General features: G+C 31.4%; 1 long non-coding RNA gene across 1 annotated transcript; it reads right to left on the reverse strand.

The window, feature by feature from the left end:
• Positions 1-3,329: 3,329 nt before the first annotated feature.
• Positions 3,330-6,712, reverse strand: LOC130459827 (uncharacterized). The gene is made up of 5 exons (XR_008919484.1): positions 6,184-6,712; positions 5,694-5,771; positions 5,287-5,469; positions 5,122-5,169; positions 3,330-3,592 (listed from the first exon to the last, which is right to left on the reverse strand). It is a non-coding gene; the product is annotated as an uncharacterized lncRNA (long non-coding RNA).
• Between the last annotated feature and the right edge of the window lie 6,008 nt (positions 6,713-12,720).

A 12,720-nucleotide genomic window follows, 5' to 3' on the forward strand; every position in this document is an offset into this window, starting at 1 on the left:
TAATTTGTTGCCAGAAAACGTAAAAGAGGGAGAAAAAAATTGTAATCGTTTTTTCTCTCTCCTCTTGTTCTCTTCATTTTCAATCTTCTCAAACACAAAAATGGAGTTTCAGAGAAGTTGAGGGGTTGAGGAAATTGGCAGCCATGGAATAACTGGTAGAAGAAAGGGGGGAGAGAGAAGGAAAAAAACAGAAAAGTGGGTCAATTAGGAGTTTAGTAGATTAATTGGGGAGAATGGGTTAATGGGTGGATTAAGTTGGTTAATTAGGGTTGATGACGTCATAAGGGTACTTGGTGTATTAAGTTTTGGAATAGGGGTATTTTATGTATTATCGAAACTTGATGGGCGTTTGGTGAATTACGCCAAAACTCGAGGGTATTTAATGAAATATCCGTTGAATTAATAAGTCAATTTAAATGTCTTAAACTCCGCACCGGTCAAACCGGTGCGAGTATTAAGGGACGGAGGGAGTACTTTTTATCAAAGTAAAGCTCATCCCAATAGCTTTTTTCTTTGAATCGCCAAAGAATAAAGATGAAAAATGGAGCTGAAACGTGAGAACTGATTTTCAGACGTCACTCCAAGTAACGTCTGAATTCAGTCCACATTAGGACCTGAAATGTAACTTATGTTGTTTGCCAAACACCTCTAAACTAATAAGGTTCAAAAAAATTTAGTCAACTAATCATTTAAGTCACCTGAAATGATTTACCAAACAGAGCCTGGAACTACTGGCCTAGCTTACCAGTTAGGAGGCAGTTACCATCGACTGTATGCATTTATGTTTTATTTGATTTGTAAGATTTTTTTTTATTTTTTTATTTTCTATTAGCCCATATACGCGTCGCAAATATGATTTTTTAAAGATTTTTTTGCCGTATCCTTGCCGTACCCGTTTTTTGGAATTTTGATTTTGCCGTTTTCTGTCCCCGTACCTGTCCCGGTATTTGTCCTCGTACCCGTTTCCGTGCTACATAGTGTGTCAACGAAGGTGCAATTAGCAGATATTTTTACCAAAGCATTAGGAAATGCACAATTCGAGTTTTTTCTTGGCAAGATGGGCATTCGAGAACTTCATGCTCCACCTTAAGGGGATGTTAATACTAGGATTATACTTTGTGTGGTATTAGAGTTAGACTAGGATTATTATAAATTGTAGTATCCTAGTACTAGACGCATAACAGTAGTATTACTAGTTAGAGTTGACATAGAACTCTAATACATTGTATTATATATTCTTTGGCTAATCATCAATAAGAACAACAACTTAAACTCATATTTACCACACAAAGTATAATACATTAGGAACATCTACGGAAGATTATCAGAATCATCACAATTTAGAAACTCCATTTATGCACTTCTTTTCATACTTCTGATTCAGATTTTTGAACGGGCAGTATAGGATTATATATAGGCTAGCATCTGCATGTTTGCTAGAGTTTTTAAGAAAGTTAGGACTGTATTATCATCTGATTTAGCTTAAACTACGACTACTACACCAGTAAAAGTGTAAAACTCATGGTCACAGATTTCCTATTCTGCAGGAAGTATGTTGCTTTCGATTGCAGCTTTAGTCAATCCTGGTTTCTAGAAAATTTCAACTTCACATTTAAACATACTAGTGTGGCAAAAAAACCAAATAAAATGTCGTTTTTCTAACAAAAATTAACGTTGGTATATACTGTATAGTAATACTAATTTTAATCACAATCGGATAAATAAGAATATGGAGTACGTAATAGTGACAAAATTTTGTCTCCTAATAGTAACAATATCTTTTTACATCCTTAATCATAGTCCATAAATTGACCCAAATCAAATTTCACTCGACACCAAACCATAATACATACTAACAAATTCTACAATAATGGTTCACAAGTAATGTCAAAATACAAAAGACAAATTTGTTAAAAAGGACCTTTTATAACCCAAATTTTGCGAGAGAGGACCTTATATAATTTTTTTTGTGAAATCACACCTTAATTTTTTTTTTTTTTTTTGGAGAAAGTAACTTATATAATTTTTTTTTTTTGTGAAATCACATCTTAATGTAATTTTTTTTGCGAAAGACAACCAAAAGTAAATTTCCGGCATTGGCTGAGCTTTTTCGGCCATTGACTTGCACGTGAGAAGCACGTGTGACTTTATTTTGCTAATCACACCCAATTTTCCTCCAAAATTCTAAGCTTTAAAACCTAAAGTTGAAAAAAAATATCGAAATAAAATCAAGTTTGAAAATTCAAGACTCGGGAAATTCAATTTCTTTAGCCAACGTAAGCCACACGTGCAAGTCAATGACCGGAAAAGCTCAATCTATGCCGGAAACTTCCCTTAGGTCCTTTCTCACAAAAAAAATTACTTTAAGGTTTGTTTTCACAAAAAAAATTATATAAGGTTCTTTCTCGCAAAATTTGAGTTATAAAAGGTCTTTTTTGGCAAATTATATAAGAGTAACTTCTTAACCAAATAATTATAGACGTTGTAATCAAAATCAAATTTCCAATATTATATTTTCTAAGTTTCATAGGAGAAATAATAAGAAAAGAAAAAAAAAGAAAGAAAAAGAAGTAAACAATCTGAAATCCAACCGCATTGTTGATCATAAATTAAGTTTTGTTACACAGTAAATTCATCCTTAGCTACCTCAGTAGCACTTATTTTCTCTTGTGGGACGTCGGGCACCCATTTGTCCAATAGCGTGACGGCACTTGCAAGACCAATGCTGGTACATAACCCATATTTAATGCCATAACGAAGACTCAATACAAATTCACCGGCAGCCGTAGAGGCGAATCCGTTGAAGGCGTCGTTCTTAGAACGGTAATACTCTATCCCTGAATTCACACTGTATGCCACCACACAAAACGCCGCTAAAGCACCACGCACGCGCGGCCCTTTCTCGCACGCTGACCGGAAAGCGTTGCCGAACTGATGCTGATGTGTGGAGGATGATAAGAATTTCTTTGAGAAGTAGAACGCAGAACTAGCGCAGGTACCAACGCTGAAGCCTGTACCCACCTCTTCGGCTAATCCAACCTTGTTAAATCCCATGATTTTAATTCTCTCTTCAAATTTGAAATTCTCTCTTTGTTTCTATTATTACTAGTCTTATATGCACGCGATGCGATTATGATAGAATATAATATAAAGTCAATCGTCTTTAGCATTGATTTTGTAATTAAATATAATAAAATCAATAGTCAATAGTAGCAAAATTACTTGATTGTAAGATAATTACATTCTTGTACATTACACTCTTATCGGAGACCCTGTTCTAATCCATAAAATGAGAACCCTAATGCAAACAAATTTTCCACGATACAAACTTTGCCACAATACAAATACTATTATATTCTGCGTTACTATCACATTCCGATAAGTTTGAAGCATACAACAAATAAACAAATGTGCGACAATTTAAATTAAATTTTAATTTGTAAATAATATCACATAATACAAATAAACAAATGTGTGACAATCAAATTTCCTCCTTAATGTACTTCAATGTTCAACTCTAAAGCCCAATTTGATGAACACCATTAGCAATTAAAGTATCAAACTCCAACGTCTCCAATGTCTATCGTTCTACCTTAAGAAAAATGCAATTAAACTATTAACCACTAATCCCAGCTTCGCAAAATCTCAAATTCAGGTAGATACAACTAAACAAATATACACTAATTAACAATAAAAACATAAAATTACTGAAATTTATACCGCAAGTCATCTGCCATCAAATCGTGAAGCACTGAAATTTCCCAAATTGAAGATTATGATTGACTCGATGGTGAAATAGGAGAAGGAGAACTGGATAATACTTCAAATCAATTCCATGACATTTATTTATGAATATGATTTATTGTAAAATGGAATTAATTTGTTCATTAACTGTAATTCAAGGAAATATTGTCCTCACTCACAATTGCCCTCATGAGTCATGAGTTCCCTTCCTTGTGGAAAAAAAAAAGAATTAATACATTGAAACAATTAGGAATGCCTAATATGGAAAATGTAGTTATAATTTGATTAAATTGTAAAAGAAATCAAATTAATAAAAGTAAAGAATAACGTTTCCATAATTTGCTCCCCTTCTGGTGGATGCGTAGAGTAGAAGTATCATCATCAGTCAACCCTTTCTCTTTTTCTCTAACGTGGCTTCTCAACATGATTTCTTCTTCCCTAATTCACACCCTAATTCATTTTCCCCTCTTTTCTCTTTTTCATCCTTCAATATCAACCAAATCTCACTCACCTAGATTCCCAAATAAATCTCACAACCCCATTCCTCAGTTAAATAACCAATGAATTTGGTAAATTTTTCCTGGGTTTTTAATTTTAACCAAACCCCATCAAAATTTCAATAATGTTCGCAATTACCCAGAATGTTAAGAATTTGTATGAAGCCATTGGAGAGGTGTCTAGGGAGGAGCGATGGATTGATGTGGAATATGGATTTGATGGTGGTCCTGAAGCTTAATTACTTAAGACCAAATATCATGGGGACTTCTCTGATGATGAAGATAGGATCAATTAGTACTCCTTATTAAAAAAAAAATATAAATAGTCACTCTGAATTTGAAGGTGGCTGATTTATAGAAAAACGACCCAAATGCCAAAGATTTAGAAGAATGAGCTACTGATATCTTACCAGCTGATATATTACCAGCTGATCTATAATCATGCATCAGAGACCAATGCAAAGAATCAAATGAAAGTGTAACAGAAGAACAATATAATTTAAAGAGATGAAACTATGCGAAACCGGAAAAACGACCCAAAAAGAGGGGCTTTAGAGGCAGATATCCTAGTAATATCATGTTCTTACTTCATCACCAGAAACATCGAATTGAAAATTAAACATGATAATCAATTTTTTCAAAGGAAAACATTGAAATTTTCAGAAGAAAACCAAATCAGAATCAAACCCAAATAGATGCAAAGAAAAGCCAGGGGCACAAAATGTCATTAACTCTCGGTAAACCAAAAGCTAAAAATTCAAAGACATTGAAGAGCATTATTTCAGATGTATTTATTTCAGAACAATAAAACAGCAATGCCACAATGGGTAACTCCATAACTTCAAAGAATATCCTACTAATCAGAAACCTGATAAATTACCTGATAATGAGTAATAATTTTGAAGGGATTTTCCACAAAGCTATAACCCTGAAAAGCAGTAACAGGCACTGAGCTAAGTTATCAGTTAATTCAACGGAATTCAGAAAAAAAAAACCAAATCACATTTCATGCAAGAGAGAACTTCATTTACACTTATGTGATCACCTTATACCCTTTAAGATGATCATTTACTGAACCTCCATTAATAAATGATCATCTTAAACGATCACTTATGTTTGTCTGTAGACGGTATACGTATCAGCAACTGACTGGCGATTTGCCAAAATCTTGATAAGGCACAGATAAAACACAAAATTGAATGAGCAATGATCTCAAATCATCACCAACCTGAAACAAAAAAAACATGCATGATGACAGTAAGGGATACCCACAATGGTGTTGCGAAACAACTATTAACCACAATTCTAAATGAGCGCCCCACCAAAGCGGCAGCCATACGCGGTGGTTTACCAAGGAGGATAAGTAAATTGATTAATCTGATAAGCAAATAGATACCAAACACATTCACAACAATTCTCACTGCTTGTTTGTTTATAGAATAGAAATCATACCAGGTCCCCTCTTTTTTTTTGGTGGTTTTTGACTTTTTGACACATAAATCTGTATAAATCCCGAAAAATCCTCTCTGTCTAATAAAGGAAGAACATTGAGAAAGTGAGATATCTATATGATGGTGAATTAATAGAAGATGCAATAATTTAATTTATGGATGATTGAGGAAAAGCACCCAAATTTCAATCATCAATCAATGGGGCTGGAAAAAAATTAAATTCCCCAAATCTTACAAATTTGAAATCGAAAATTTAAAAAATGAAAGAAATTCAAACCACAAAATCTGCAAAATTTTAAAAAAAACAAAATCTAATTGACAATCTAAATTCAAAATCCACGAAAAACATTTCGAAAATTTCCAGAATTGGTGATTATCAAAGAAATACTCTGTAATTATCAATTGTCAAATCCCATAACAAAAAAATTCCCAAATTGGTAACATTAAATTAGTAAAAACAAATTGGTAAAATTAAATCAAAAGAAACTCACCGCGATTGTTGCTGCTGTTATTGTTGTTGTTGTTGTCGGAAACTCGCCATCCCCGCCCTCCCTCCGCCGGTCCCTGCACCACCTCCACCGTAGAACACATCTCCGGAAAACCCAAACTCACCTTCCGATTGTTTGATTTGAAGCTAATGCATTAGAAAACGGACAAAAGCAAAACTTATAAGGACCCCAAATCATATTTCAAAAACCTATTAGGAATAAAAATCAGATTTATAAAACCTATTAGGAATCCAAATAAGATTTCTAAAACCTAATCAAAATCAAAACCTCGTAATCGGGATCGCAAAAACAGAATCAAATCGGGATGGCAAACCCTAAACCCTAAAAACGAAAACTAAATAGCAATTAAAATCCTTAGATTGTCAAATCGGGATCGCAAAAACAGAATCAAATCCAAAAAAACCACAAAATTGATGGAAAATAATTGAATGTTATTAACTGATCCGAGAATTGAAGATTTGAAATTTTCGAGTGAAGGGGGGAGAGAGAAAGCAAGTGAGAGTGAAGCGGCAGATGAAGTTCGTGCATCTGGGTAACTGACGAAAGAAGAGAATGATAGCTGAATTGGTGTGCATCTGGGGGTATTATTGTCATTTTGAAGAGGGACACGAAAAGTTAATTTACCAAAATAACCTCAGCTGTTGGCTTATATAATAGAGATATATAGGCAAATTTGTCAAAAACTACCTTATAAAATCTTGTTTTTGTCAAAAACTACCTTATAAAAAAAATGTTGTTACTAACTACCTTATAAAAACATATTGTTGTAAAATACTACCATTCGCCGGAAACTATGAACGTTGACCGATACTCCGGCGTTGACTTTGTCATGTGCACATCACGTGACATTTAACTACCCAATTTCAACCCTTTGTCGCCCTTATTTCTCTTATTTCGTTTTCTCTTAACTTCCTCCCCCATTAACTTTCTGGGTTACTCACCGGCCAAGAAATGAAAGAAGCTCATTAATGGAGATTTAAACTTCCTCCAATTTGTAAGTTTGCATTGCTTTAATTTCTTTCCCTTTCAGTATAATAATAATGTTGTTTGCTTACAAAAATTATCATTTTCTTTGCTTTCAATGGAGAAAGATTCTCGAAGACTAAGTGTGGAGGTGGTTAGGGGATCACCTGGTGCTTAATTTAATACGCATGTACAATTCCTTTTCTAGTTAATTAATTTAGTTATTCAATTGTGAATTTGCGTTTAGGTTTAGTGGGTAAAGGTTTGGTTAGTTAATTACTATCTTACATGGGGATCGATTGTGGGTAAAGGGATTGTTAGTTAATTAATATCTTAGTATTTAGTTAATTGCTTATGAAAATGATTGTTGGATTATTCTAAAGAGTGGGTTTGGTAATTTTAATATCTGAATATGAATTTTTGTTTTCTTGCTTAATTGAAAACTATGGATTTATCTTTGAAAATATTTTCCATTGATGAGCTTCTTCAATTCCTTGGTTGGTGGTGAGTAACTCAGAAAGTTAATGGGGGGAGGAAGTAAAGAGAAAATGAAATAAGGGAAATAGTAAGGGCGACAAAGGGTTGGAATTTTGTAGTTAAATGTCACGTGAAATACACGTGACAAAGTCAACACCGGAGTGTCGGTCAACGTTTATAGTTTCCGGCGAATGGTAGTATTTTACAACAATATGTTTTTATAAGGTAGTTAGTAACAACATTTTTTTTATAAGGTAGTTTTTGACAAAAATAAGATTTTATAAGGTAGTTTTTGACAAATTTACCTTATATATACAATACAGGTTAGATATATGGGATATATATTGGTTACCAATAGAATTAGGGAGTAATTCCAACTTACTACAAATTCTAGAAATAGAGTTATATTTAAGTTATCTTTTGTATTATGAGTTGGAGTAGGTTTACAAAACTAGCCAGTGTATTATGTATTTATGTGAATACCTGTTGGAGAGATTAACGAGAACACAAATTCTACAATAAACGATGTTTTGTACAGCTTTTTGCGTCGTCACAGTTTTTTTCTTTAATTAAAAATATGGAAAAAATAAAAACATAGAATAAAATTAAAACAACAATTACCTATAATCTAATCTAATCTAATCTAATCTAATCTATCTAATCTAATATTATCTATCTATAATCTATAACTATATATTAAAAGAGACACCAGGAATGACACGTGTCATCTCCTGGTGAATCCTTAGTATTTTTTTTTAAAAATTACTTTTTAACTATTTAAAAATATAATATTTTGTTGCATATTTTAATTATTTGAAATTACTTTTTAAATTACTAAATCCTTCCATATACCTCGAAACTCAGTAATATGAACCAAATCCTGTAAAAGACGTACTAAATCCCTCCCAATCCTCAAGCACAAATGAAACTTTTCTCTCAACATTCTAACACAAAACCCAATTTCCTTCCTTTTTAACACTATCAATTTGGGACTTTGCGCAAGATGATAATGATCAGCTAATAACCTAAGATATGTGTACAAATCACTAGACAAAACAAGTTAAATTACTTTTTAACTATTTAAAAAAAAAAAAAAAACGTATGAAATATTATGATAACAGTGATCGGGTTCAATAACAACTTCAAATAAATGATCCTGTGGTATGGATGAGACTTGTGAAATGGAATAAATAAATAAAAAAAAATCCCAAATTGATAGTGTATACAAAGTCCGAAATTACCAGTATAAGGTAATTGAAATCTGGAAAATTTAAAAACGTGTGAAATTGAATAGCAAGAATTTATTTAACTGGTATCCTAATATTGTTATACTAAAAACGTGGAAAAGATCATGTGGAAAAGATCCTATAGAATAATCAGTTACAAAAATAAAGTTAGGAATATCTAATAATTAGGGGATAAAATCGGTCATTAGGGAATATCTAATCATTAGGGGATAAATATGCTTTCCCTCTATCCACGTTCAGTTTTTGAATAATTACCTGAGTCCCTGCAAAATAGGAAACCATAAAACAAGATTACAAAAATATCTCAGAAATTACGTAAATAAGATTTCAACATTGAATATTTTTTTTCTCAGAAATTACGTAAACAAGATTACAATAGGAAACCCTAAACAAGATTACAACATTGAATATTTTTGGGAATTATAAATTTATAAAATACTCCCTGTTTATCCAGAATCCCAAAAATCTAGAATAATCACAACAAATTAGGGTAACCTAGAATTCAACCGGGTATATATACTCCCTTCTCAACCAACAATAATATCAAGCATCTGTCTATTCAAATATACGTGGAGTTTGAGAAAAAAAAATGGCCAAGAATTTTACACCCATACACACTATTAATCCTTCTATAGAAAACATAACGATACAAGCAAGGGTTATCCGACTATGGACCGTTCCTGCCTTCAATAATCCAAGTGAAACAAATGCTATTGAAATGGTTTTACTAGATATTTACACTATAGTAAACCCGGTCCATGCTATGGACCAGGGTATTATAGTCTTTGCGTTGTTGCATGTGAGAAGTTGCGTGTTGCTATTATCTGTAACTGCCACGTGCTTTCGTAATTATATATATGTTTTTTTTTAATTTCCTTTTTTCCCGGCTTTTGAACTTCTCACTCAACTTCTCTCTCTAAACTGCTTTCGAACTTCTCTCTGAATTTCTCTCTCCATTTCAAATTTAATTTCAGTGATTATTTTGATCAATTTGCATCAAATTACTCTTCCAATTTGCATCAAATTACTCTTTCCAAATGGTGAAGAAGGCGACACCGAAGAATCCGGCAGTGAAGAAACCTGAAGTCGATAATGTCGTCGCTGAAGTGGAAGTTGACGGTCCTCGAAGGCGAGGAAGACGACCAAATCCTGTTCGTGAAATAATTCCTGGTAATTTGAACTTACTTTTTGTTTGATTTTGAATTATTGAATTGTTTGTGGTTTTGTTGAAATTAGGGTTAGTGTTTCATGAAGTTACTGTTTCAAAGATATAGTTACCTTTTATTTTATTTTACGAAGTTTTTAAGTGCTTTTATTAGTGACTGGAATGTTCGTAGTGCTAGTAGTTTTTTAGAGTAATTAAATTTTGTAAAAGGTTACTATATGTTTAAAACAGTAACTATGTTTTTAAAATAGTTACTATCTTTTTTAGAAAGTAAATATAACTTTAAAACAGTAACTATGTTTTTAAAATAGTTACTATCTTTTTTAGAAAGTAAATATAACTTTAAAACAGTAACTATGTGTTATAAATAGTTACTATCCTTTTTAAATATTATTATAAATTTAAACAGTTACTATGTCTAATAAATAGTTACTATATTATATGAAAGGTTACTATTATGTTGTACAATAGTTACTATACTATTTTATAACTTATTATTTGTACATTAGTTACTATATGATTTCAAAGGTTACTATATGTTTGTCATAGTTACTATATGATTCTAATGGTTTCTATATTCTATTATGGTTGCTATATGATTTTATTGGTTACTATATGATTGTAATGGTTACTATATGATTGTAATTGTTTTGTTTCAGTTGCTAAGGAATCTGTGGCTATAAAAAAGAACAAAAAGGCTGGCAATCCGATAACAAAAGATATTGAGCTTGAACCTGAAACAAAACCAATTGAAGAAGAAGAACCTAATCAACAACTAGTTTTACAAAATTCTTCTTTGGTTGGCGTTCCACAGCCTGAATCTCATCAACTGCATGCACAAGTTCGGAAAGAAGTTGGCGCTGATGGTCTGCCAATTGTGTAAGTGTTAATTTAATTTATATATAGTTACTATATGTTTTAAGTAGTTACTATATCTTTGTAATAGGTACATATTATCTTTATTTTGTAAACAGTTACTATATGTTCTAAATAGTTATATATGTTTTAAATAGTTACTATATGTTTAAACATGTACTATATGTTCTAAATAGTAACTATATGTTTTCAATAGTTACTATATGTTTTAAACACTTACTATTATGATTCCAAAGGTTACTATATGTTGGTAACAGTCACTATATGTTCTAAACAGTTACTATATCTTCTAAATAGTTACTATATGATTCCAAAGGTTACTATATGTTCTAAATAGTTACTATATGTTTTAAATAGTTACTATATGTTTTAAACAGTTACTATATGTTCTAAATAGGTTTTATGTGTACTATGTTTACAATAGTGACTATATGGTTCCAAAGGTTACTATATGTTCTAAATAGTTACTTTATGTTTTAAACAGTTACTATATCTTCTAAATAGTTACTATATGTTATAAATAGGTTCTATGTGTATTATAGTAACCTTTGGAACCGGCAGCGAAGAAACCGACAGTGAAGAAACCTGAAGTCGATAATGTCGTCGCTGAAGTAGTTGACGGTCCTCGAAGGCGAGGAAGACGGCCAAATCCTGTTCGTGAAATAATTCCTGGTAATTTGAACTTACTTTTTGTTTGATTTTGAATTATTGAATTGTTTGTGGTTTTGTTGAAATTAGGGTTAGTGTTTCATGAAGTTACTGTTTCAAAGATATAGTTACCTTTTATTTTATTTTACGAAGTTTTTAAGTGCTTTTATTAGTGACTGGAATGTTCGTAGTGCTAGTAGTTTTTTAGAGTAATTAAATTTTGTAAAAGGTTACTATATGTTTAAAACAGTAACTATGTTTTTAAAATAGTTACTATCTTTTTTAGAAAGTAAATATAACTTTAAAACAGTAACTATGTTTTTAAAATAGTTACTATCTTTTTTAGAAAGTAAATATAACTTTAAAACAGTAACTATGTGTTATAAATAGTTACTATCTTTTTTAAATATTATTATAAATTTAAACAGTTACTATGTCTAATAAATAGTTACTATATTATATGAAAGGTTACTATTATGTTGTACAATAGCTACTATACTATTTTATAACTTATTATTTGTACATTAGTTACTATATGATTTCAAAGGTTACTATATGTTTGTCATAGTTACTATATGATTCTAATGGTTTCTATATTCTATTATGGTTGCTATATGATTTTATTGGTTACTATATGATTGTAATGGTTACTATATGATTGTAATTGTTTTGTTTCAGTTGCTAAGGAATCTGTGGCTATAAAAAAGAACAAAAAGGCTGGCAATTCGATAATAAAAGATATTGAGCTTGAACCTGAAACAGAACCAATTGAAGAAGAAGAACCTAATCAACAACTAGTTTTACAAAATTCTTCTTTGGTTGACGTTCCACAGCCTGAATCTCATCAACTGCATGCACAAGTTCTGAAAGAAGTTGGCGCTGATGGTCTGCCAATTGTGTAAGTGTTAATTTAATTTATATATAGTTACTATATGTTTTAAGTAGTTACTATATCTTTGTAATAGGTACATATTATCTTTATTTTGTAAACAGTTACTATATGTTCTAAATAGTTACTATATGTTTTAAATAGTTACTATATGTTTAAACATGTACTATATGTTCTAAATAGTAACTATATGTTTTCAATAGTTACTATATATTTTAAACACTTACTATTATGATTCCAAAGGTTACTATATG

This window comes from Spinacia oleracea, chromosome 4 (genome assembly GCF_020520425.1).
Source record: "Spinacia oleracea cultivar Varoflay chromosome 4, BTI_SOV_V1, whole genome shotgun sequence".
In the NCBI taxonomy this organism is placed as follows: Eukaryota; Viridiplantae; Streptophyta; class Magnoliopsida; order Caryophyllales; family Amaranthaceae; genus Spinacia; species Spinacia oleracea.